The 22309-nt window shown below is 39.3% G+C and overlaps 1 long non-coding RNA gene and 1 pseudogene across 2 annotated transcripts in view; both read left to right on the forward strand.

Moving 5' to 3' along the window:
* On the forward strand, positions 1 to 8479 carry LOC103792244 (uncharacterized). The gene is made up of 3 exons (XR_004742293.3): positions 1 to 318; positions 1090 to 1157; positions 8372 to 8479. It is a non-coding gene; the product is annotated as an uncharacterized LOC103792244 (long non-coding RNA).
* Positions 8480 to 16353: 7874 nt separating this feature from the next.
* The window catches only part of LOC128931914 (eukaryotic initiation factor 4A-I pseudogene), a 100083-nt pseudogene continuing 94127 nt past the window's right edge, over positions 16354 to 22309 (forward strand). Inside the window, exons 1-2 of the transcript XR_013533675.1 lie at positions 16354 to 16425; positions 17208 to 17325. The product of XR_013533675.1 is annotated as a eukaryotic initiation factor 4A-I pseudogene (transcript). The remainder of the gene's footprint in view (positions 16426 to 17207; positions 17326 to 22309) is intronic.

The raw sequence follows: 22309 nt of genomic DNA on the forward strand, positions 1-22309 counted from the left end.
GTAACTTTCTGCTCAACTCCGGTAGTATATGCTTCGAGTTAATTAGCTAACATGTTCATATGGAATCTTCTTTTCAAACAAATTCAGGTTGCAGGCCATTATGAATTGTCTTCTCAGGAATGACAGCCATTCCCTCCAGTAAGTTTTTAATGGTCAGTAAGATATTGAGAGACAAAGGGCAAGAGCCTCAGGCTGCTGTGTTGAGACCATTCTGTGGGAGGAAAGAACAGAAGGAAGGAGGAGGCTACTGAAATCATCCAGGCTTTGACCAGAGTGATTCTGCAGAAGGGCTGAGAAGTAACTGAATGCATTTTGAAGGTATGGCCAGTGGGATTTGCCTCTGGAGGGAATGCGGGTCATAGAGAGAAGTCAAAAATGATTCTGCAGCTTTTGGTCTCAACAACTGGAAGGACAGCGTTGACATTTATATCAACAGGGAGTCCTGTGTGAGGAGCAGAGTAGGGGGATGAAGAGTTTAGTTGGCAAATGTTAATTTGAGGCGCCTGCTAAGCATTAGTTTGGCAATGTTGAGTAGGTAATTGGACATCTAAATCTAGTGTCCGGGAACACCTTTGGGCTGGAGATATACATTTGGGAGTGATGATTCTCTACGTGAATGGAATATGGAATAGTAAGACTGGAGAGTGTCTTCTCCGGAGAGAAATAGCTAGAGGGGGTGTCCCAGAACCCAGTTCTGCATCCCTTCAATGTTCCGAGGTTGAAGAGAAGAGGAAGCAGCAGCAAATCAGTGTGAGAAAAGTGGCCAGTAAGAAAAAGAAGGGAAGGAAAGAAATGGCTTCAAGGAGCAGGGAGTTCCTCAGCCAGGTCAAGTGCTGTTAACATGGCACAGGCTGGAAGAAACCTCACAAGCCCATTAAAATGGGAGGTGCCTTATCTACTTCATCTCGTTCACTGGGACAGCAAGCTCGGGAAAGAAAGACGACTTTTGAATTTGCTATATTCAGAATGTAGATAGGAGCATATCAATTTGGGTAAAAATATTATCACTTTCTTCTAAATTCAGTCTGCTAGGGCACCATCTAGTAATTTCTTCCAAGAAAAAAAATGCTTTTCTGTGTTTTCATACAGTCGATACTCCCACCCAAAGTACCTACTTTCCAAGTGATGGAATGCATTGCAGAAGGATCTTTTCCAAAGTAAGTGTCTAAGTCAAATATATATATAAAGAATATAAGTATATATATATATATTTCTTTTTATTTTAAAGTATTTTGGGTTTTCTTGTAAATAGGATGCACAGAATGAATGAATACACTCTAATAGAATGTCTGCTGATTAGGGGACACATTCTGCACCCCACTTCACGAGGCTCTTTGTAGTGTGTTCATCGCCCTCTGGGCCTCCTCTTCAGCAAGCACACATTGATACTGAGATCTGTAATTTAAAACTCCTCTTATCTGCCACCTTCCTTTCATCTGTGACTACCCCAGAGAACATTCAGGGGTCTGTTAGGCGGCCTGTGAGATCACCTGTATTTTTTGCACTTCTCTAACTGGTCAGGAAACAGCACTGCCAGCCACTTGGAAACTGTGGTTATGGATATGATCTCATTTGCCCAGTCGCTTTGTGGGGGAGGTCAAACAAAATTATTCCCACTTAGGTTAGTCCTTTCTTTATTTGACACCATTTGCCTATGGATTTCAGAATCTCATATACTACAGTGATATTTTTGTATATTCTCAGAGAGAGAATGATCTTCTTGGTGGCATTAAGAAGAGGCCCTGTTAGGAGCCAACAGCCTTGAAGAAGAATGGGTCACTTAATAACTTCATCATTAAGCTGAGATGTTCTAACGGGTGGATTATTTTTATTTTTTTAGACAGAGTCTTACTCTGTCACCCAGGCTGGTGCAATGTCGGTTCACTGCAACCTCCGCTCCTGGATTCAAGCAATTCTCCTGCCACCTGTGTAGCTGGGATTACAGTCATGCACCACCACACCTGGCTGATTTTTATTTTTAGTAAGACGGGGTTTCCCCATGTCGGCCGGGCTGGTCTTGAACTCCTGACCTCAGGTGATCTGCCCATCTCGGCCTCCCAAAGTGCAGGGATTACAGGCGTGAGCCACTGTGCCTAGCCAATTGGCTGATATTTCAAGTCACTGGATTCTTACAAGTTCTGGTTCTCATTTATGCAGATTGTATATTTATAGGCGCAAGCCTTGGAGTAGCCAAGCAGAAGATGCTTTCTGCTACATTAGGCTGTGTACTGTTTATGTGATATTACTTAGAAACGTCTGCTTATAACACAATTCAGCGTTTCTTTCTGTCTCCACAGCCATCTTAACATGTAATTACAGTACATTGAAAGTTCCCCTTTTTCCTTAGAACAATTAAGTATTAATTTATAGCAATAAAAACAAAATACATGTTTTATCTTTACTTTCTCAATTGTCTGACACACATGAATTCCTAATATTAAAAATGAAAAAGAAACCACCAAACAGTTTCTACTGTCAATGTTTACTTTTTATATTTAGCTGTTCTTATTTAGTATTATTATTCAAAGAATACAGATTACTTCCCAGCGACTTTTCTAGCTTAATGAGGGACCCTGGGAATATCAGTTCTAGATGGAGACAATATGCATAAAACACAAGATACATGTGAATTTTCCCTGGAATAAACATACAAATCTAAAATCCTGTAAGTCTGGAAGAGCAGCACAGAAGGATGTTTGTTAAGGAAGTCATTGATTCCCTGCAGTATGAGGTGACTAAGGCATATCGGGTTGTAATAATATATCATGGGTCAGTCTTTGAGTGAGCTTGATTTCTAGGTGATATAATGCTCTGAACATACTTCTTAACGTTCTTCAATTTTTAAAAAAAAAAATAAATTTTTATTTGGAATAATTTTAGGTGTACAGAAAAGTTGCAAAGATAGATCCAGAGAGTTTTAAATCCAGTTTTCCTGGATGTTTCCATCTTACATAACTATGGCACATTTGTGATTATCAAGAACTTAGTTATATTACCATCAACTAAGCTACAAACTTTGTTTTCATTTCACCAGTTTTTCCACTAATGAACTTTTTCCATTCCAGAGTACAATCTGGGTACCAAATTACATTTAGAACAAATTTGATGAAAATTACGACCTCAGTTAGAGATGTAAAGATCTCAGACCCAATAGATAGCAACTGAAAGCTGCAGAGAGGAAGAATAAATAGAAATAGCACAGACAAAAGCCTCAGAGAAACCCTGACTTCGAAGATGTAGCTACACTTATGTTTCACTTTAAGCAATATATATACACATACATACATATACGTGTGCGTGTGTGTGTGTGTGTGTTTCTGATGCCACTGTCAGGATATCTCAAATTTTCTTTTATTATTATGATCCAAGAATGATTTTTTAAAAACCAAATGATACTGAAAAATCTGTTGATTATGATATACTCTTGGGCACAAGTGAAGAACAGTATTTCTGAGAGATTTAGCAGCAGCATCTTAATGCAAGTTGTGTATCATCTGGGGCATAGTTATCTTCATACATAGTGGTACCTTCTGTCATTCCAGGTTCTCCCTTTACCCTTGAATTTAGCCACATTAATTATTGCAGTGTTTCCTTCCTTCATTCATTCGCCCCAAATATACATTGAGAAACAGTTGTGTGTTAAGCACTGGGCCAAGCTGTATGGACCCAGTGGTCTTTTGGATGAACCCAGATAAGATAACCAGGTTTTCCTGTATAGTGGATAGGTGCTAATACAGGCATTCAGAAAGTGCTATCGAAAGAAGCTTAGATGACATGCAGGAGGTAGAGGAAACTCATGCAAAAGACATAGTGACATGTGGTACCAGGGTCTTTTAAGTTCCTTTCCACCTGGAGCACATGTCCTGCTTGGGAGGCATGGCAGGAAATGTTGAGTGGGGGCTTAGAATGACAAAGGCCTTGGATGCTGGCCAAGGGGTCTGAATTCAATGTGAAAAGGATGAGAAATCAGTGGTAATGTTGGTGTTTTGGAAAGATCAATATAGAGAATGGACTGCCAGAGGAAAACATATGAGGCAGCATAACCAGGAGTTTATGGGGTAGCATAGTTCAGGTAAGAAAACACAAAGACCCTTTCCTCTTCTTTACTTGACCAAGATTATCCTTAGAGCAGGTTGAAATGCTGCTTGCTCTGAGAAGCCTTTTTTTTTTTTCACTCTTAGACACACCTAGTCATTTACTCCCATAACTCTTGGTTCATAACTCAATTATAATATTTATCACAAAGTGTTGTAAGGACTGTTTTTCATGTCTGTCTCCTACCACAGTGAGCTTCTCTAGGTCAGGGCTTGGGTCTTATTCATCTTGGCATCTTCAGCATTCAGGGCACTGCCTGCCTGGTACAGGGCATCTGCTCAAATATTTGATGAGTGAGAAATGGAATGAATATTTGTCAGTCATGGATAGAATGTATGAGAAAGTTAACCTTTCCCCTGAAATCTTAACCATCACTATTATTCAAATTAATTTTTGCGAAATTCCATGCACATTCATTCAGTTCAGTTGAGGAAACAAGGATGAGATTCAATTAAAGAAGGACTGTAAGTCTTTAAATAATTGATACAGATTAGAATTGCTTGGTCATGTTGTAGATAATCCACATTTGTGGGTTAAAAGAGAGAAATGCCTATGAATCAAATTGGTGTAGAATATATTATAAAAACAATGTTGTGAGATTTACTTCAAGTAAATGAACAGAAGCATATGAAAAAATTATTTAGTTCTGAGGGTTTATCAGTGGGACTAAGCAAGATCTGTGTTGCTGCTGAGTGCTAAATGATATTGTGGGAGAAGAACTTGGGTTATTTTATTTGGATCCCTGTTGCCTAGTTTGTAATTAGTCACTTGAACCAGAGGTCACAAAAGCAAACGCCTAAAAGGGCCAGACAAGTGGCAGAAATGAATAAAAGTATAAGAGACTAAGATGTAAGCAACAGGAACTTGCAGGAACTTGGGATCAGTTTCCCATAGCTCCTAATTTTTTTGTGAGAAACCAACTATCTCGATTTAAATTGAAACTATATGTGTTTATTGACAGTAAGTAAAAATAATTGATATTCTATGGGTAAATCCTCTTCCAGCAATGATGGCCTAGTTTGTTTTGGATCAACCTTTCCACTAACAGCTACAGAAGCGGAACTAAATATTTAAAAATATTAAAATCTGAAATTTTTGCAGAGTCAACAAGACAGTGAAGGATTATAGAGTCAAGAGCAGGAAGAAGATGGAAGTACATGGAGGGAAGCCTGGTACTTGGGTTCACTTTTCTCCTAAAGGTGACTGCTGATTTTGAAAGCTGTGGCTTAAAGGATGGAAACTGAGACAGCTAAATAGACTCATGGAGCTGGGGGACAAAAAAATGGGAGGTCGATGTTTGTTACAGAGTAGGGATCGTGGTAAATATCTCAGGCAGGCAGTCTGTATCCAGAGGAGCTATACCTAAGGATAATACTGAACTAGAACTATATCAATTCTAACAGGAACAGAAACTCAAGCTCAGATGATCTCCAATTGCTGACTGGATTAAGGCGTTTTGAGGTTACTTTCTGCCTCTAACGTAGCTGCCTGCCAAAAATGTGTGTATGTTTTCTCTAGAGGAACAAAGCATCATACAGGGTCTTGTGGCAATTTTCACATGCAATATCTGGCAATGGAAAACAACCAGGCAGTCCAGGCATGGTGGTTCACACCTGTAATCCTAACACTTTGGGAGGCCAAGGCAGGCGGATTACCTGATGTCAGGAGTTCGAGACCAGCCTGGCCAATATGTTGAAACCCCATCTGTAGTAAAAATACAAAAATTAGTCAGGCATGGTGGCACATTCCTGTAATCCCAGCTGCCCAGGAGGCTGAGGCAGGAGAATCACTTGAACCTAGAAGGCAGAGGTTGCAGTGAGCCAGAGACCCTGCCCACTGCACTCCAGCCTGGGTGACAGAGCGAGACTCTATCTCAGAGGAAAAGAAAAGAGGAAAAGAAAGCAAAAGAAAAGAACAGTACCAGGCAAACAAGGAGATAAGATGTGACCAACAAGCAAAAGAAAAACAGACACCAGCGACAGACTTACAGTGGGATCCAGATAATGGTGTTTTCAGATACAGACTTTAAAATGGCCACCACTGATATTCTAAGAAATTAAGAGTCAAGATGAAAACTTTACAGAGAACTGGAAACAATAATAATTAACCAAAAGAAATGTTCAAAATTAAAACACTATATGGGTTGCAAATAGCATATACAGAAAATCAGATTTTGTGCATTGCTCTCAACATTCTGTGTGCAGATGTAGCATAATAATGGGACCAGTGAAATAAATTTCAGATTGACTTGGTTTGTATCATAGTATAGCATAAAGAATTTGGCATAAATAAGAAAACCTTTTTGTATGGATCACAAAAGATAACAAAGATGAAAGATACAAAAAGAAAAAAGTTGAAATAATTGATGAGGTTCAATTAGTTTCAACAATGGATTGGATTTTTGGTACCTCTTATTACTAGAAACCAATAAAAATTTCTAATCCCAAATCATTCTGGAAAAGTTTTGACAGGGAAATTCTGAGAGGTAGGTTCCACAGTTTATAGAATCAAAGAGTTCTACATTTGACCTCTGGGTTTGCTTCTTACTGGGTAGGTGACCTTGGATCTGTTACTAAACTCTCTGACCTTTGGCATCCTCCTTTTTAAAATTATATGCATAATAATTGATTTGTTGAAGTTGTTAAGAAAGTTAAAAAAGGCACATAAAATTACAAGCATAGTAGGCTTTAGAGCAGGTAAGATAGTCAACCCATAGAGTTATCGGCAGGAAGAGAGGTTATCTACCCACTTTTCTTTCCTCTCTATATACACCCAGAGCTCTTACTACCTGTTGCTTTCAGTTACGTGTATTTCTTTGTTCTCTCCTCTTTTCTTTAGTCCTTTCATTTATTTTATTTTGAGAGAGAAACACCAAATCTATCTCGTGTAATTAATTACCATCATCTGGACATGAGAACCTTTTAAAACATCACTGACTTACATTTATTCTGAGAGTACCAAAAAATGACCCTTTTACCTTTCTCAATATGCCAATAATAAACTATCAGTATGGGTTGTCTGTTCAAGCTAAAAATCAGTTTGGTTTTTACTTCATTGCCAAGGAGAGAGCTTTATATCTGTGTGGCTGACAGTCGCCCTTGTGATAAGCAAGGCAGTCTAACAGAGTCCTGAGTTGTCAGCAAGACCCCCACCTGATTCAGTCAGTGTGGAGAATCTGGGCAGAGAAAAGCTTTCAAATTGATGATCTTAACCTTTATTTTTTGGCCATCTTTCCTTTCTGCAACATCTTCTTCTTTTAAGTATAAAATTTCTACTATACCTTACCATACCAAAAGAGAAATATCATGAAGTAGGCAAACTTTAAAAATACAATGTCTATATTACAAATTATTTTGAAGTAATCCCTCATGGATAAAATGCTATTTAATCAGTATCATTTGTCAAGCGACTTTTACTAAACTAAAAAAGCATCAGAGAACAATTTTATATCAAACAAATATGAGCACTTTGAATTTTCCGTCTATGAACTTCAACTAGTAGTACTTAGGAGAATTTTAATATGTTTGCTTCCTTTTATATGAAAGAGAAATCAAACCTTTGTTCTTTAAGTAAAGCTACTAGACATTATGTACCTGATCTCTATTTGTGTATTTTCTTCCCTGATTTTAATATCTTATTTTTATAAGGATGGTTTTCCTTCAGGTTAACATCAGAAAAAAATAGTAGTATTCTTTTTTTTTTTTTTTTTTTTTTTTTTTGAGATGGAGTCTGATGTGTTGCCCAGGCTGGAGTGCAGTGGCATGACCTTGGCTCATTGCAACTTTGCCTCCCGGGTTCAAGTGATTTCCTGCCTCAGCTTCCTAAATATCTTGGATTACAGGCACGCACCACCACACCCAGCTAATTTTTGTATTTGTAGTAGAGACAGGGTTTCACCATGTTGGTCAGGCTGGTCTTGAACCCCTGACATCATGTTCTGCCCATCTCAGCCTCCCAAAGTGCTGGGATTATAGGCATGAGCCACCGTGCCTGGCAAAATAGTAGTATTCTTAAAGGATGGAGTCTTGCATTACTTTCTGCACAAAGATCATAGCTTTTCTTATAATATTCTTTCCAAATGTCAGGGCAAACTCCGTTGAACTGAATATTTTTTAATCAACTACAAAATTTTTTAATCAACTTAAGTACACAAAATATATTTTGTAGTTTTATTTATCATCAGAAGAAAAACATTCTCTTTATTGCCTCTTGCTTCTTCTTTACTGGAAATGAATTTTAATTCAATAACTATGCATTGACCACTTGTTAAAACCAGGTACTGTGCACTGGCCATGAAGAATGTCAGCATGAATCAAACTCTATACTGAAAAAATTCATGAGTTCAGGTCCCCTGGGTGCTTCCAGTGTCCTGAGGGTTTTGGAGAACACATCCTCACAGGTTAGTTTGTTTGTCTCCTCCTCCTCCTTTTTAAATAAACCTTATCTTTCAGAACTGTTTTAGATCTACAGAGACATTGGAAAGAGAGATACACTGGATATACCTCCACACCCAATTTCTCATATTATTATCTTATCTTAGTATGGTATATATAATTTTAATTAATGAACCAATACTGATGCCTTATTATTAACTAAACTCTTTATTCAGATTTCCTTAGTTTCCCCCCACGTTCCTTTTCTTTTGCAGGATCCCATTTAGAGTACCACATGTCACCTTAAGATTCCTCTTGGCTGTGACAGTTTCTCACACTCTGCTTGTGTTTGATGATTTTGATAATTTTGAGGAATTATTTATTTTTGCTTGGATAAAAAAGAACTTGATCATAGGCCGAGAATCACCTCCCATGATTAATTGTCGACATGAAGCAGAATCGACGCTTAACAGTATAGACCTCTGGGGAGGGCTGCGAACTGTTCAGTGTGACTCCAACAGTGGCCCTCATCGTGGCTCTTCTCCAAGCCCACTCACCTGGCACCTCCAGGCAGCTGTTATATTTTCAGAGCACTTTCCTGTCTCTGAGTTGTGATGTTTGGCATCTCCAAATCTTTTCCAGTCCACCTCAGTCTCATCAGCTTCCAAATATTTCTCTACACCAAAAGCCCTACTTGTTTTTTTAAACTAGCATTGCAGTCTACATTTTTATCAAGCAGAAATCTTGTACTTCCTTACTCAAGGGCAGAGAGAGCTCAGTCTTCACAAACCACCATCATGGGCTTCAGGTCTCTGCTTCCTGGAGAGGAAGGGAGTCACTGTTTGCATTCCGTTCCTCTTCTAGAACTCCTAGCAATTCCTAATGCAGCAAAGAAAAGACAAAACAATTGAGCTGACATTTCAAAATAGATTGAATATTCATATTCTCCTAGACAAAATCACAAGAGAAGAGTTGGTTACTGAGGTGTGTAAAAAATGCTAGAGTAGCACAGAGGAGGGAAAGCTAAACGTGTTGCTCTAGTGGAGTAAGAAGGGGACCAGCAAAAGAAGAAGGCTTCTTAGAGGTAGTACCTCAACTGAGTCTTCAGCGTGTGTGGTGGGCAGTGCCAGCATCCCAGGTAGAAGTAACAGCTTCAGTAAAGACACAGGGGCATGAAATAACAGCAGATATTTGAGAAAGTGCCAGAACTCTGAACTGGTGCAGAGTAAAGGGACTATGAGGGAATGGCAGGAGGAGAGACTGGAAAGGGAAGCAGAAACGCATCCGACTGGGAAGTGCCTTTTATGTCACCCCAAGGTCTAAGAATGCTGTTGAATGCTGTGAAGTTAGATCACCTTGCTGGCAGAGCAGTGGGGTTTAATATCTAGTTGGGAAAGGGGTAGGATAAGGTGGTCAGAAGTTAGTGCCCTCAGGGAAGAGATCTATCATCCGAAATAGGGGCCATGTAAATGGACTGGGAAAATACCATATTTAAATTTTGATTGAAAACAAATTAAAATATTCTGACTTTGCTGAGTTGGAGAGTTGACGAAGAATTGGCAATGCAAGATTTAAGACTGGTTTAGATGAGACCTTAAAACTCTGGCTGCCTGGACCAAGATACTCTTTGGTCAAAGAGGTCCAGGAGGCTATTTGCCCTCTAGTGGCAACCACAAAGCATTTTCTATGTGCTAGAAACTGGACTAAAATATACAGTGCAGAAAAAAATCGTCCCAGGAAGCCAGTGGCCACTGTGCTTCATGAAGCTGTTTTAATTCGTATCTAGACTTGGATAGCTAGCTTAATACACAAGCTTAATATAAGTTAGTTAAGATAGAAAAAAATGCTGTTTAATAATAAAAATCAATCATGCATACCAATCTCTTATTGGAATTATTGAACACAACTTTTCAATACCATCTTTAACGGGATATGATGGGAATGTAGCATATTATAAATAACACCTTATCTCAGATTTTTAAGTGTAGTGATTTATTTTAAATGTATAACATAGGTATTTAGAGGATCAGAGATCAGTTTTCCTACATCTCCAAGAATCTATTTTAGATTCCCCGATCTTCACTTAGAGTTTACACTTGCCATCTAGAAAATTTTGGCCCCCAAGTTAGCATTATAGAATTTCCAGTTCAATTCTTTCATGTTATTTTCTTTTTTTCCACATAAGTGGTTTATATCTTATTGAGAAGCCTTTGGTATCAGTTTTCAATCTCTCAAATATACAGTCTTTTGAGAAGTAATGCTTTCCCCTGCCTTTGCTAAAGGCATTTCACAGAAGCATCTCATTGTTTATTTATAAGGGTAAGTCTCCAGAATAAGGTAACATTACCACTGGTCTACCATTGCCTCTATACACGTGAATACATTCATAATTAATAGAATGGTGTATACCAGTGTTGCAGCTAGAACAAACCTAAGGTCAGAGCTCTGGGAGAGCAAGTCATGCCATTATTTTTGTTAGGAAATAAACAGCGTAAGTTAAAAATTATCTGAAGGGAGGTATGCTCGCAGGCTAGGGAGACAAAGACAATGGCGTATGGGAAAGAGGAGTGAAAGCAAATTGCAGAAAAAAAACAAATCTACAAGATTTTGAACTACATCTTGTAAAAAAAAAGTGTTTTTGTTTTCTTTCTGAGTTGTCTCTCAAATTGGAGCAGGTTAATGATTGACCACTGCGTTCCCCTTTTCTTGTGGGCAGTTAGGCTCTCAAAGAAACGGAAAGTGGTTGAGAAACAATGGAATTAAACTGCCTTAGGAAATTCTGAATGGATGAACATCAAACATCCAGGTGAGGTTTCCTGCTTCTGGAGGGGAAATTGACCTCATTAAAGAGTTCTCTGTTATACAATGGTTAATGATGAGGATGAAGAGTTATTGACATGAAAAGATGTTGTTCACCCTACAATGCGGAGAGAGGGGGAAATAGCAGGGGATACAACATATGCATAATATAATGCCATTTCTGTAAAAAATACACAGTATACAGATATTAATTTACATCTAGAAAATTAACTAGATTTGCTGTAAATGTTAATAGAGATTGTCTCAGTTTATGGGATTGTGGGCAGTTTTAGTCCTTCCCCTGCCCCTATGTTTTTAGTTATTTGTATTTGTAAAAATAATTGCTTTAAAAAGTATAACATTGTTTTCTTGAAACAGAAGAAGATTGTAGTTTGCTAACCATTTGTAAATAGTCATGAATTCAGGTTTTAAAAATTACTTAAAGTCCTGCAGGAACTAGAAAAACTAAAGTGAATGCTAATCTGATTTTAGAGTAGATAGACTTTCCTATGTGTGAAGCAAGCAAACAAAACACATAAAAGATTGATTTGTTTTATCACGTAATTTGTACAGCTTCCATAGGTGTTTAAGAAGAAATAATGTTTAAATAAGGATTATAGACACATACTAAACTCAGATAAAATATTTATAATACATAGGACCAATTAAAAATGCTTAGCACAGTGCCTGGAAAAAGGTGAAGGTTTAAGAAATAGATCATTATTATGATTAGTGTATTATGTATTACAAACCTCTAAGAAAAATAAAAATTCTTCAAAACTAGACAAAAGAGATGGACAAATCTCTAATCATGCAATGGCTAATAAACATATGGTAAGGTTCAAACTATGTCTTATTCATAGAAATGCATGCTAAGGTAATAAATATACAATTTTTTTACCCAGGAAATAAAGACGTATTTTTAAAAAGGTATTTTCCAATACCAGCAAGGTTTCAGAGAAATGGGTACTTTTATACCATGCAAGTGAGAAAATGAATCAGTATGAACTCTCTAGACGGCAATTTCTCAGTAAATATCAAAAACCTTTAAAGTATTTATGTTAGTCAACCCAGGAATTTCATGCCGAGGAATTTATCTTAAGGAAACAATCAAGAGTGTTAACATACACCCTTTAAAAGACCCAGTCATTTTGCTTGCAGAAATTTATCCTACAGATAATACTTCATGTGCACAAGGGCAAAATGACACAGATGCTGCACAAGGTTGTTTATGTAATTTCGTAACAAAAGATTGGAAACAACCTAAATTACCATCAATAGCAGTAAGAGAAATAAACTGTGGTACTTTGAGGCAATAGAATATTATGGAAGAACGACAAAATGAAAACAGAATGTGCCGATATAGAAAGATATCCTCTCGATATTTTAAAATTTATAAAAGATACAGAACAGTGTTAAAATAGGAGAAAATAAGAATATGTTTATATTTGCTGGCATATTAAAACTACTCTCAAAGGATGGGCAAGAAATTAATAGTGGCTTCTGTGGGGTGTGAGAGGGAATTAAGCGGACACAGGACAAGAATGAGAGGGAAAATAATTTCTTTGGTTTTTGAACCGCATACATTAGTTTTCTTTTTTAAAAACTAAATACGCGAATTTTAAAAAATACAAAATGCATCTCAAGACAGTACGGGAAAGCCAAGTACCTTTTAAATGTCCAGGCTGGATAAATACAATACCCGAAATTCACTGCGCTCATCTTTCCTCTTTGAAGACAGAGAAAATAGAGAAAATGCTTTTCTTCACTTGTCATCCTCCTGTCTGAAAAAGTACCTGACACATACTAGGTACTCAATCAATTTTAGAGGAATCAGTGAATCAATGTAAGTTTTAAAAGTTAGTCACCAAGGAAAACACTAAATACCCTTGTCACATTCAGATTTTTTTTCCCACCAAATAACGATTTTTTTTTAAGAGAAGACGCAAAATAAAAGTTCCAATGGTCCAAGTCGCTATTTTAAGTGCTCATTCATCGGCTCTAATCCTAAAGAGGCTGTTAAAGAAGATTATTAAAGCAAAGATAAAATCAAGTAAAATAACCGCACTGCCAAACTATGGCACCATATAGGTTCATAAACCAGGTTTATCATTTCCATCCAGTCATGTGCCAAATCACTGTTCCCTCTCTTGCCAATGAGAGCTATCGGGATGTGTTCACAACTAAACCATGACAGTTAATGAGGGATGGAAGACATTGAGCTTAGAGAATGTGCTATAAACCATCAAAATCCACCACAAAACACACCCAGTATTAAAAATGATCTAGTGCTAGTGTAATAGTTAACACTGGAGGAAATGTTCAGGGGCAGAAACGAAGCCTACAAAATGAGCTGGTGACTGTATATTAGATTAGTGATTCTCAACACTGGCTGCACATTATAATCACCCGGGGAGCCTTTAAAAATACTGATTCTAGGGCTCCACTCTCAGAGATTCTGATTAAATTCCTTTGGGGTGGAGCTCAGGAATTCCTATTGAAAAAAACAGGGATGCTGATGTGAAGTCAGGGTTGAAAAATGCTTCATTGGACCATGCGAGGGATGGAGGGAAGTTTTTTCCCCTTTTCTTACATAAATGGATGATTTAATCAGCTGGTCGCAGGTGTCACAATCCAGGAAAACACAAAATTTTTCCGATTAGTCTCTTCTCCTGATACCGCCTCATCTTCCCTAGACCAAACCTCCCTCAAAACTCCATGCTTGTTTGGAGTTTCGGGGAAGGTTTGGTCTAGGGAAGATTATTATTATTTCCTATGGGACTCTTCGCTTTTGTTTTCCCTCATATTTTCACCTTGCAACAAAAACAATGACAAGTGGTTTTTCTTATATCAAGGACTCTGTAAGGTATTTGTAATCTGAATTTCTCAGATTCGGCTTCCATTCTGAGCTCTGCCATTATCTAATGAAATTGTATTGCTGCTTGGTTTCCTCAACTACACCAAATTAATCGGGATTGGTAACGTCTAAGGTGGATTTACCCCACCAGTAAATCTTCAGTGCCATTTTTTGTAGTTTTCCTAAATATTCTTAATTGAAGTCAGAGAAAATCCTCTTCAACCCTCAACTTATTTTTTGCTCCCTTCCTTCCAATGCAATTTGTTATTTATGCTGTTTCTTCCGCTTTTTCATTCCCTCAGCCAATCATATGCTCAATCACCTGGCTCAAGCTCATCGTCTTCAGGAAAGTCACAGGCCTTTAGGAACCCACACCACTTTATATCAATCATATTCTGACTTTATGCTTTCCTTGGTATTCTGTGATCAAGATGCTCTTTACTCAAAGTGCAGTTCAGGGTTCGCAACATCAACATCATTTGGGGGCTTATAAAGATGCAGAATCGCAAACCTGTCCTGCATTTCAACCAACTGCCAGGTGACTTCATGCACATCAAATGTTAAGATGAAGTGGCCTATAACCATTTGTTAGCACTTGCTTTGTTGACTAGTTTCTTTCTTTCTTCCTTTTTTTTTTTTTTTTTTTTGAGACGGAGTCATGTTCTGTCGCCCAGGTAAGAGTGCAAGTGACACGATCTCGACTCACTGCAACCTCTGCCTCCTTCAAGAGATTCCCCAGCCTCAGCTTCCTGAGTAGCTGGGAGTACAAGCGTGCACCACCACATGGCTAATTTTTTTTTTTAGTGTAGATGGAGTTTCACCATGTTGGTCAGGCTGGTCTCGAACTCCCAAAGTGCTGGGATTACAGACAAGAGCCACCGCACCTGGCCCTTTTTATTCCAAAAAGTTTTCAATTAAAACGTCTAGTACACACTATTTACATAGCAGGGACCCTGAATTATTTGTTGAATGAATGTCACATAACGCCAAACACAATGATAGGAATAGTAAACTCAATAGTTTTAAAGGTTGATAAATACAGTGATTGGCTGCTTCTTCATGGATCTTAAGAGACCATCTCACCAGATGTCATCTTCCAGATTAAAAGAAAGGGAGGCCCAGCCTTCAGCAGGAAGGGCCGATTTAACGACGTCTACTATAACGTGAGTGTGAGTAGGCCACGCTCCGGGGTTCCAGTTTCAGTAACACTGCATCACTACTCTTGAAAAATCACCAAAAACCAAGTAAGCACGCAAAAGAGATGTCTAGAATTCAGGGGCACTGTATTTATTCCAGCCTTTACTCAAATATCATGTACTTCTGCATTGCAGATCACCCATCAAACACGTCCAGTCGGTAACCAGGAGTCCGAGAGCGCGCCAAATGCTGGTGATACTGAAATGACCCTAACCCAGTACTTGGCCACCGTTAGGGCACTCTGTAATGGAACGCAAAGCAGACAGAAAAGCAGAACACAGGAACACCAGAAAACCGGAGTTCTTCCGAGCCATTTGCCTTCTAGAACCTCCAGAGCACCTACAGTCCCGCAGGATAGAATAATGGAAGAGCAGCCGGCTCTAAGCCTTCCTTAGACTTTTTTCTTCCCAGTTTAATCTCTGGAACTTCCGAGCCCTGGTCCTTTCATTGTTTATGATACTCAACACCCAGCACAATGCGGAGCGCATAGTAAGATGGCAGTGAATTCATCACCACTTTCAAAGTCTATGTTATCTACAAGGACAACTTTTATTGCGTGTTGCCTTTTAAAGAAGTACCACAGTCGCGATAGCTGGAAAACAAATCCTGACACCGCCCCAGCGACGTCCCGCTCGGTCGTGGGCCTCCACGCAAAGCGCGCGCCCGTGGGGGGGGTGACCCGCGCAAAGCGAGGAACGGCGGCACAGCCGCAGCCTGGGCGCGAGGGGCACCGGGATGTCGGAGCCTGGGACGCCGGGACCTTCGACCGCCGGGCGGGGCTGGGCGGGAAGGGAACGGGACTGGGCAGGCGGAGGCGTCTCCCGCCCTCTCGGGCCGCGCGGTCCCGGCGCATTCCTGCACCCTCCTCCCGCGCGCGGCGCTCCCTCCCCCGGCCAGCTGATTCATTGGCTCGGCCGCCCAGACTGCCTGGCGCCGGCCGCGTGACGTCACCCATTCACTGAGCCCGCCTCCCCCCTCTGCTGGCGCCGGCCGGGCGGTCGCTATGGCAACGCAGACGCCAGCCCGCACAATGACTTCCAGCTGGAGAGGCCCAGCCAGCCTGCGCGCTCCCTGGCTCGCTCGTGCTGGGCTTCGCTGCGCGGGGTGAGTTTCTTTCTCTCCCTCTTTTTTTTTTTTTTTTTTTTCTTCCTCCAGGCTCCCGCGGGTTCCCCTGCCAGGAAATCCACTCGCTCTAGTTTTTTAGGGCTCTGGTCCCAGTCCCTTCTGAAGCGCGCTTGTAGGCTCTCTTCCTCAGTCGCCCTCTCCCTGGGCGCTGTTTTGCTGGGCAGCCTCCCATGCTAGGCTCGGCAGACGTTCTGGCGGTTGGGTTCGGCCCTTGCAGCGCTAACACCTGCAGACTCGAGGCTCCTGCCAAAAGGCATAAAGCAAAGGAGGAAAAATTCATTGTCATAATAGCGAAAATGATAAACCTCAGCTGTTTAAGAAAAGGATGTCTGAGTAGCTGTTGATTACCTCCCGTAGTAACAAAACAACTTTCTTTAAAAGAATTTGCACTCTTCGTTTGTTAAAACGCGGTCATTCCTCCTTTTGCTTTCAGATCAAAGTTCGCGTCAGTTACCAACTTCGAGAACCGTTCCAAAATGGATAAATCATTCCAGAACATAAAACAAATCTGGGAAGTCGTAGTAGTGTAAATTAGGATAGAGAGTGTGTGAGGGTCGTACTTGGAGAACGAGACGCACAGGGGAGATTGGTCTTGGGGCAAGGAGCAAGGCAAGTAGTTAATTCACACCCCCACCTCCACCCCCACCTCCAGTTTCCACCCTAGACCTTTAAATCTTGAAAGGAGACATAGCTGTTGATCAGAGTTGGGTGGGAGGTAATTCTTATCCTAAATTTTCACTTTATTTGTTTTTCGGTGCCAGATTTCTTGCTTCATAACAGCTGCATTTTTGGAAGAAAGTCCACAACTGACAACTAAGCGAAACCCTCCTGGTGAATAGCATAAATCTGCTTTGTTGAAGCTGTTCATCTGTCTGATCTGTGAGTCCAGAAGATGCAAACTCCCTTCCCAGCTTAGGCAAAAATATTTCCAGTAAAAACAAGCCCTTTGGCCCTTTTCTGCTATCAGTCCAGTTTTCAGCATGTCCTTCACTTTGTTATTCATCATTTTATGTATTTGGACCCGTAGTCAAACAGATTTAAAACCCTTTAAAGGCAAGGAAGGACTCTTTCCTAAATCTTTAATCCCCTGACCCAGCTGAGTAGATGCACAGTGTGTGTCTTCTGATAATGGTGATAAAGAATGATTAATAACCACATAAGGCGTTTGGTGGGTCAAGTCACTTTATTGGCTCAAAATAATCCTTGGCTTCTATATGTCTGCAACTCACTTCCTAAATAGTTAAATCCAGAGCGTCTACTAGATAATAGCTGGTGATCATTAATATAAATAACAAACCCTTCAGAATATGTGGTCAAAATAGGAATGCTTGCTTTTCACGTGTTTCGCAAGGGTCACTACTGGTGGTAGTCAACACAATAAAATAAAAACGTGAGCTTATTTTGTTATTCATCTGAAATGAGAAACTTGGTGAAACATTGATTTTCTAAAATTGTTGCATATTTAGATGTGATTATAATTGCTCTTTAGCATTTTAAAATGATAACATCCATACCAAATGCTTAAGAATCTAAAGTAGTCTATTGGGGAGTGGCCTTTTTTTGTGTAAAATGGTCTATATCATAACGGTTGACTGGTGATCCCATCTAAATAACTTGGATTCACTTAAATACTAAGTTTTAACATTAGGGGAATAAAACCCTCAAGAGACCTAAAATAGATTTGTATATTTAGTTTTCTCCTTCCTTATCATCTTCCACCAACTTAAGTAGTGTCCCGTAGTTTCGGTAGTAATGCCAGCTGCTGGTGGTTCTCAACCCTAGTTACACTTTAAAATGGCCTCGGGCACCTTTAAAAAGTGCAGTTGGCTAGGTTCCTCCCCAGATATATTTTAATTTACAAGTTTTGGGGTGTGGCCTGGGCACTGATTTTTTTTTTTTTTTAACTTTTAATTTTCAATATAGATTTACAGGAAGTTGCAAACATAGTGCAGAAAGGTCTCGGCCTTCACTTTGCTTCCACTGTCGGTTATATTCCGTGTAGCCAGAGCACAATAATAAAGTCAGGACATTGACCCTGATCTGAAATGTGCCTATAATTCTGTGTCATCTTATCCCTGAAAACTTGTAATCATTACCGCTATCAAGATACAAACTATTTGAACACCACAAAGATCGCTCTCAGACAGTCCCTTCATAGTCACCCCTTACTTTTCCCCACACCGTCCCTAACCCTTGGCAACCACCAGTCTGTTCTCCGTTTCTATAATTTGGTCGTTTGGGGAATTTTTTTTGAGACGGAGTTTCGCTCTTGTTACCCAGGCTGGAGTGCAATGGCGCGATCTCCGCCTCCTGGGTTCAGGCAATTCTCCTGCCTCAGCCTCCTGGGAATGTTTTATAAATTGGTCCTTACAGCTTGTGACCTTCTAAGATTAGCTCGGCCATCCCCCCCACCCAACTCAGCAGATGCCCTTGAGATTTATCCAAGTTATTACACGTATCTTTAGTTTGTTCCTTTCTGTTACTGAGTGGTATTCCACATTATGGGTGTAACACAGTTTAATCATTCACTGTTCACCTGTCATATGACATTTTGATTCTTTCTTCTTTTTATCTTTTGGGGCTATTACAAATAAAGCTGCTTTGAAAAATTGTAGGTAGGTTGTTATATGAACCTACATTTTCATTTCTCTGGGATAAATGTCCAGGAGTGTGATTGCTGGGTCACAAGGTGAGTACATTTTTATTTTTAAGGAAATGGCTAAGCTCTTTTCCAGAATATTTTACATTCCCTTCAACCATATATGAGAGAGCCGGTTTTTCCAAATCCTTGTCAGCATTTGGTATCGTCACTATTTTTGTACATTTACTGTTCTGATTAGGTGTGCGGTGATACCTCACTTTGGTCTGACTTGCATTTTCCTAAAGTCTAGTGATGTTCAGCCTTTTCTCGTGTCTTTGTTTTTCGTACACATATCCTCTTCAGTGAAATGCCTCTCCATGTCGATTTCTTATTTTTTTACTGGTTTTGTTGCTGTTGATTTTCGAGGGTTCATGAGTCCTTTATCAGGCACATCAGCTTCTCAGCCTTTTTGGCACCAGGGACAAGTTTTGTGGAAGACAGTTTTTTTCCATGGTGTTGGGGGGTGGCGGCTCTGGAACTCCTTTGCTTAATATCATCAGATGTTAGTTTCTCATAAGGAGTGCGCAACCTAGATCTGTCGCAATCGCAGTTCACTATAGGGTTCCTGCTCCTGTGAGAATCTAATGCCTTGGCTGATCCGACAGGAGGCAGAGCTCAGGCAGTGATGCTGGCTCAGGAGCTGCTCACCTCCTGCTTGTGCTGCCAACTTCCTAAAAGGCCATTGACCTGTGCCAGTCTGAGGCTCAGGGGTTGGGGACCCTTGAGAGACGTGGTTTGCAAATAGTTTGTCCCAGTATTTTGCTTGTCTTTTCATCTTAAAAGGATCTTTTGTAGAGAAAAAATTTTTAACTTTAATAAAATCCATTTTTATTTTAACTTACATGTTTAAGGATACATGTGCTGATTTGTTATAGAGGAATATTGTGCATCATGGGGTTTGGCATATAGATTATTTCATCACCCAAGTAATAAGCATAGTACCTGATAGATACTTTTTCAGTCCTTACCCTCTTCCCACCCTCCACACTCAGGTAGGCTCCAGTGTATAAAAGTACAATTGATTTTTGTATGTTGATCTTTCTGTGACCTTGCTGAACTGACTAATTCTAGGAGTTTTGTTGTTTGGGTTTTTTTTGTTTGTTTGTTTTTGAAGATTCCTTGCATTTTTTTTTCAATGTAGGGAAACATTACATCTGCAAATAGGAACAGTTTTAGTTCTTCCTTGCATTTCCTTTTCTTACCTCACTATGCTGGCTAGAACTTCCAGCACTGTGTTGTGGTGAGATGGGACATCGTTGTTTTGTTCCTGAGCTTAGGGAGAAAGCATTCAGTCTTTTTTTTTTTTTTTTGACCAAGTCTCACTCTGTCATTCAGGCTGGAGTCCAGTGGTGCCATCTCAGCTCACTGCAACCTCCGCCTCCTGAGTTCAAGTGATTCTCCCACCTCAGCCTCCTGAGTAGCTGGGATTACAGGTGTGTGCCACCACGCCCAGCTAATTTTTGTATTTTTAGTAGAGGTGGGGTTCACCATGTTGGCCAGGCTGGTCTCAAACTCCTGACCTCAGGTTATCCTCCCACTTTGCCCCCACAAAGTGCTGGGATTACAGATGTTATCCACTGTGCCTCGCCAGCATTTGGTTTTTCATTATGAAATCTAATGTTAGTTGTAGGGTTTTTTTTTTCAGGTTTTTAAAACATCAGTTTGAGGAAGTTCCCTGCATTCCCAGTTTTCTGAGAATTTTGATCATGAATGGATGTTGAATTTGTTAAGTACTTTTTCTGCATCAATTGAAGAATCATGAACTTTTTCCTTTTAGTTTGTTAATATGGTGGATTATTAATATATTGATTGGTTTTTGGATATTAAATCAGTCTTTCATCCCTGGAATAAACATTGTTAGCTCATGGTGTATAATTCTGTTTTGATATAGTGCTGAAAGCCATTTGCTAATATTTTGTTGATTGTTGCATTTATATTCATGAAGGATATTAATCTGTAGTTTCTCTCTGTCTCTGTTTCTCTCTGTCTCCCTGTTCCTCTGTCATGCAATCTTTGGTTGGTTTGGATAGCAGGCTGATATTGGCTTCCTAAAATGAATTGGAAAGTGTTCCTGCCTCTTCTGTTTTTGGGGAAAGTGTATATAATTGGTGTTAATTCTTCTTTAAATATTGGTTAGATTAGACACTATTCTAACAAATATTGGAGTTTGCAGTATTCTAACTGGGTCTGGAGTTTTCTTTTTTTGTAATTAAAAAATTATAAATTTAATTTCCTAATAGTTAAAGTACTATGTAAATGATCTATTTCATATTGTGTGAGTTGAGGTAATGTGTGCTTTTCGAGGAATGGGTTCCTTTATCTAAGTTGTCTAATTGATTTCTATGGTATTTACTCATTATCTCTTTGATATCTGCAGGATTGTAGTAGTCTCTCTTTCTTTCCTAATATTAATTTGTGTTTTTTTCTCCTTTTTGTCAGTCTTGATTGAGATGTGTCCATTTTATTGATTTTTTTTTTTGAAAAATCATCTTTTACTGATTTTTTTTCTGTTTCCAATTTCCCTGATTTCTGCTCTTTATTGTTTCCTCTCTCTGCTTTCTTTGAGTTTATTTTTCTCTTCCTTTTCTATGCTCTTGAGGTATAATCCCAGATTTTAATTTGCGACTTTTCCTGCCTTTTAATGTAAGCTTTTAATGCTATACATTTCCTTCTTAGCACTGTTTTTGCTGCATCCACAAATTTTGATATGTTGTATTTTTATTTTCATTCCGTTCAATGTGCGTTTTGATTTTCACTTACTTCCTCTTTGATCTGTCCATTATTTTATAGGGAATTTAATTTCCAGGTGTTTATTTTCCTATTACGTTTCTGTTACTGATTTCTACTTTAATTTCATTATGATCAGATGATACACTCCATACGATTTAACTCTTTTAAACTTCAAGAGTCGGTTTTATGGATGTGATCTGTGTTGTGTATGCTCTGTGGTTGCTTAAGGAGAATGCTGCTAGTATTGAGTGGTGTGCTCCAGACGTGTCAGTTAGCTTCTGCTGCTTGACCGTGTTAATTGGGTTCTCTTATATCTTTGGTGATGTTCTATCCAATTGTCTTATCAGTTGTTGAGAAAGGAGTGTTGAAGTCCCCAAATATAATTGTGGATATATCTAATTTTCCTTTCGGTTCTATTAGTTTTTGTTTCACATATTTTATAAGTCTGTTACTTGGTGCATACTCACTTAGAATTGCTAATATAGTTCACTT

Source organism: Callithrix jacchus, chromosome 4 (genome assembly GCF_049354715.1).
Source record: "Callithrix jacchus isolate 240 chromosome 4, calJac240_pri, whole genome shotgun sequence".
Taxonomy (NCBI): domain Eukaryota; kingdom Metazoa; phylum Chordata; class Mammalia; order Primates; family Cebidae; genus Callithrix; species Callithrix jacchus.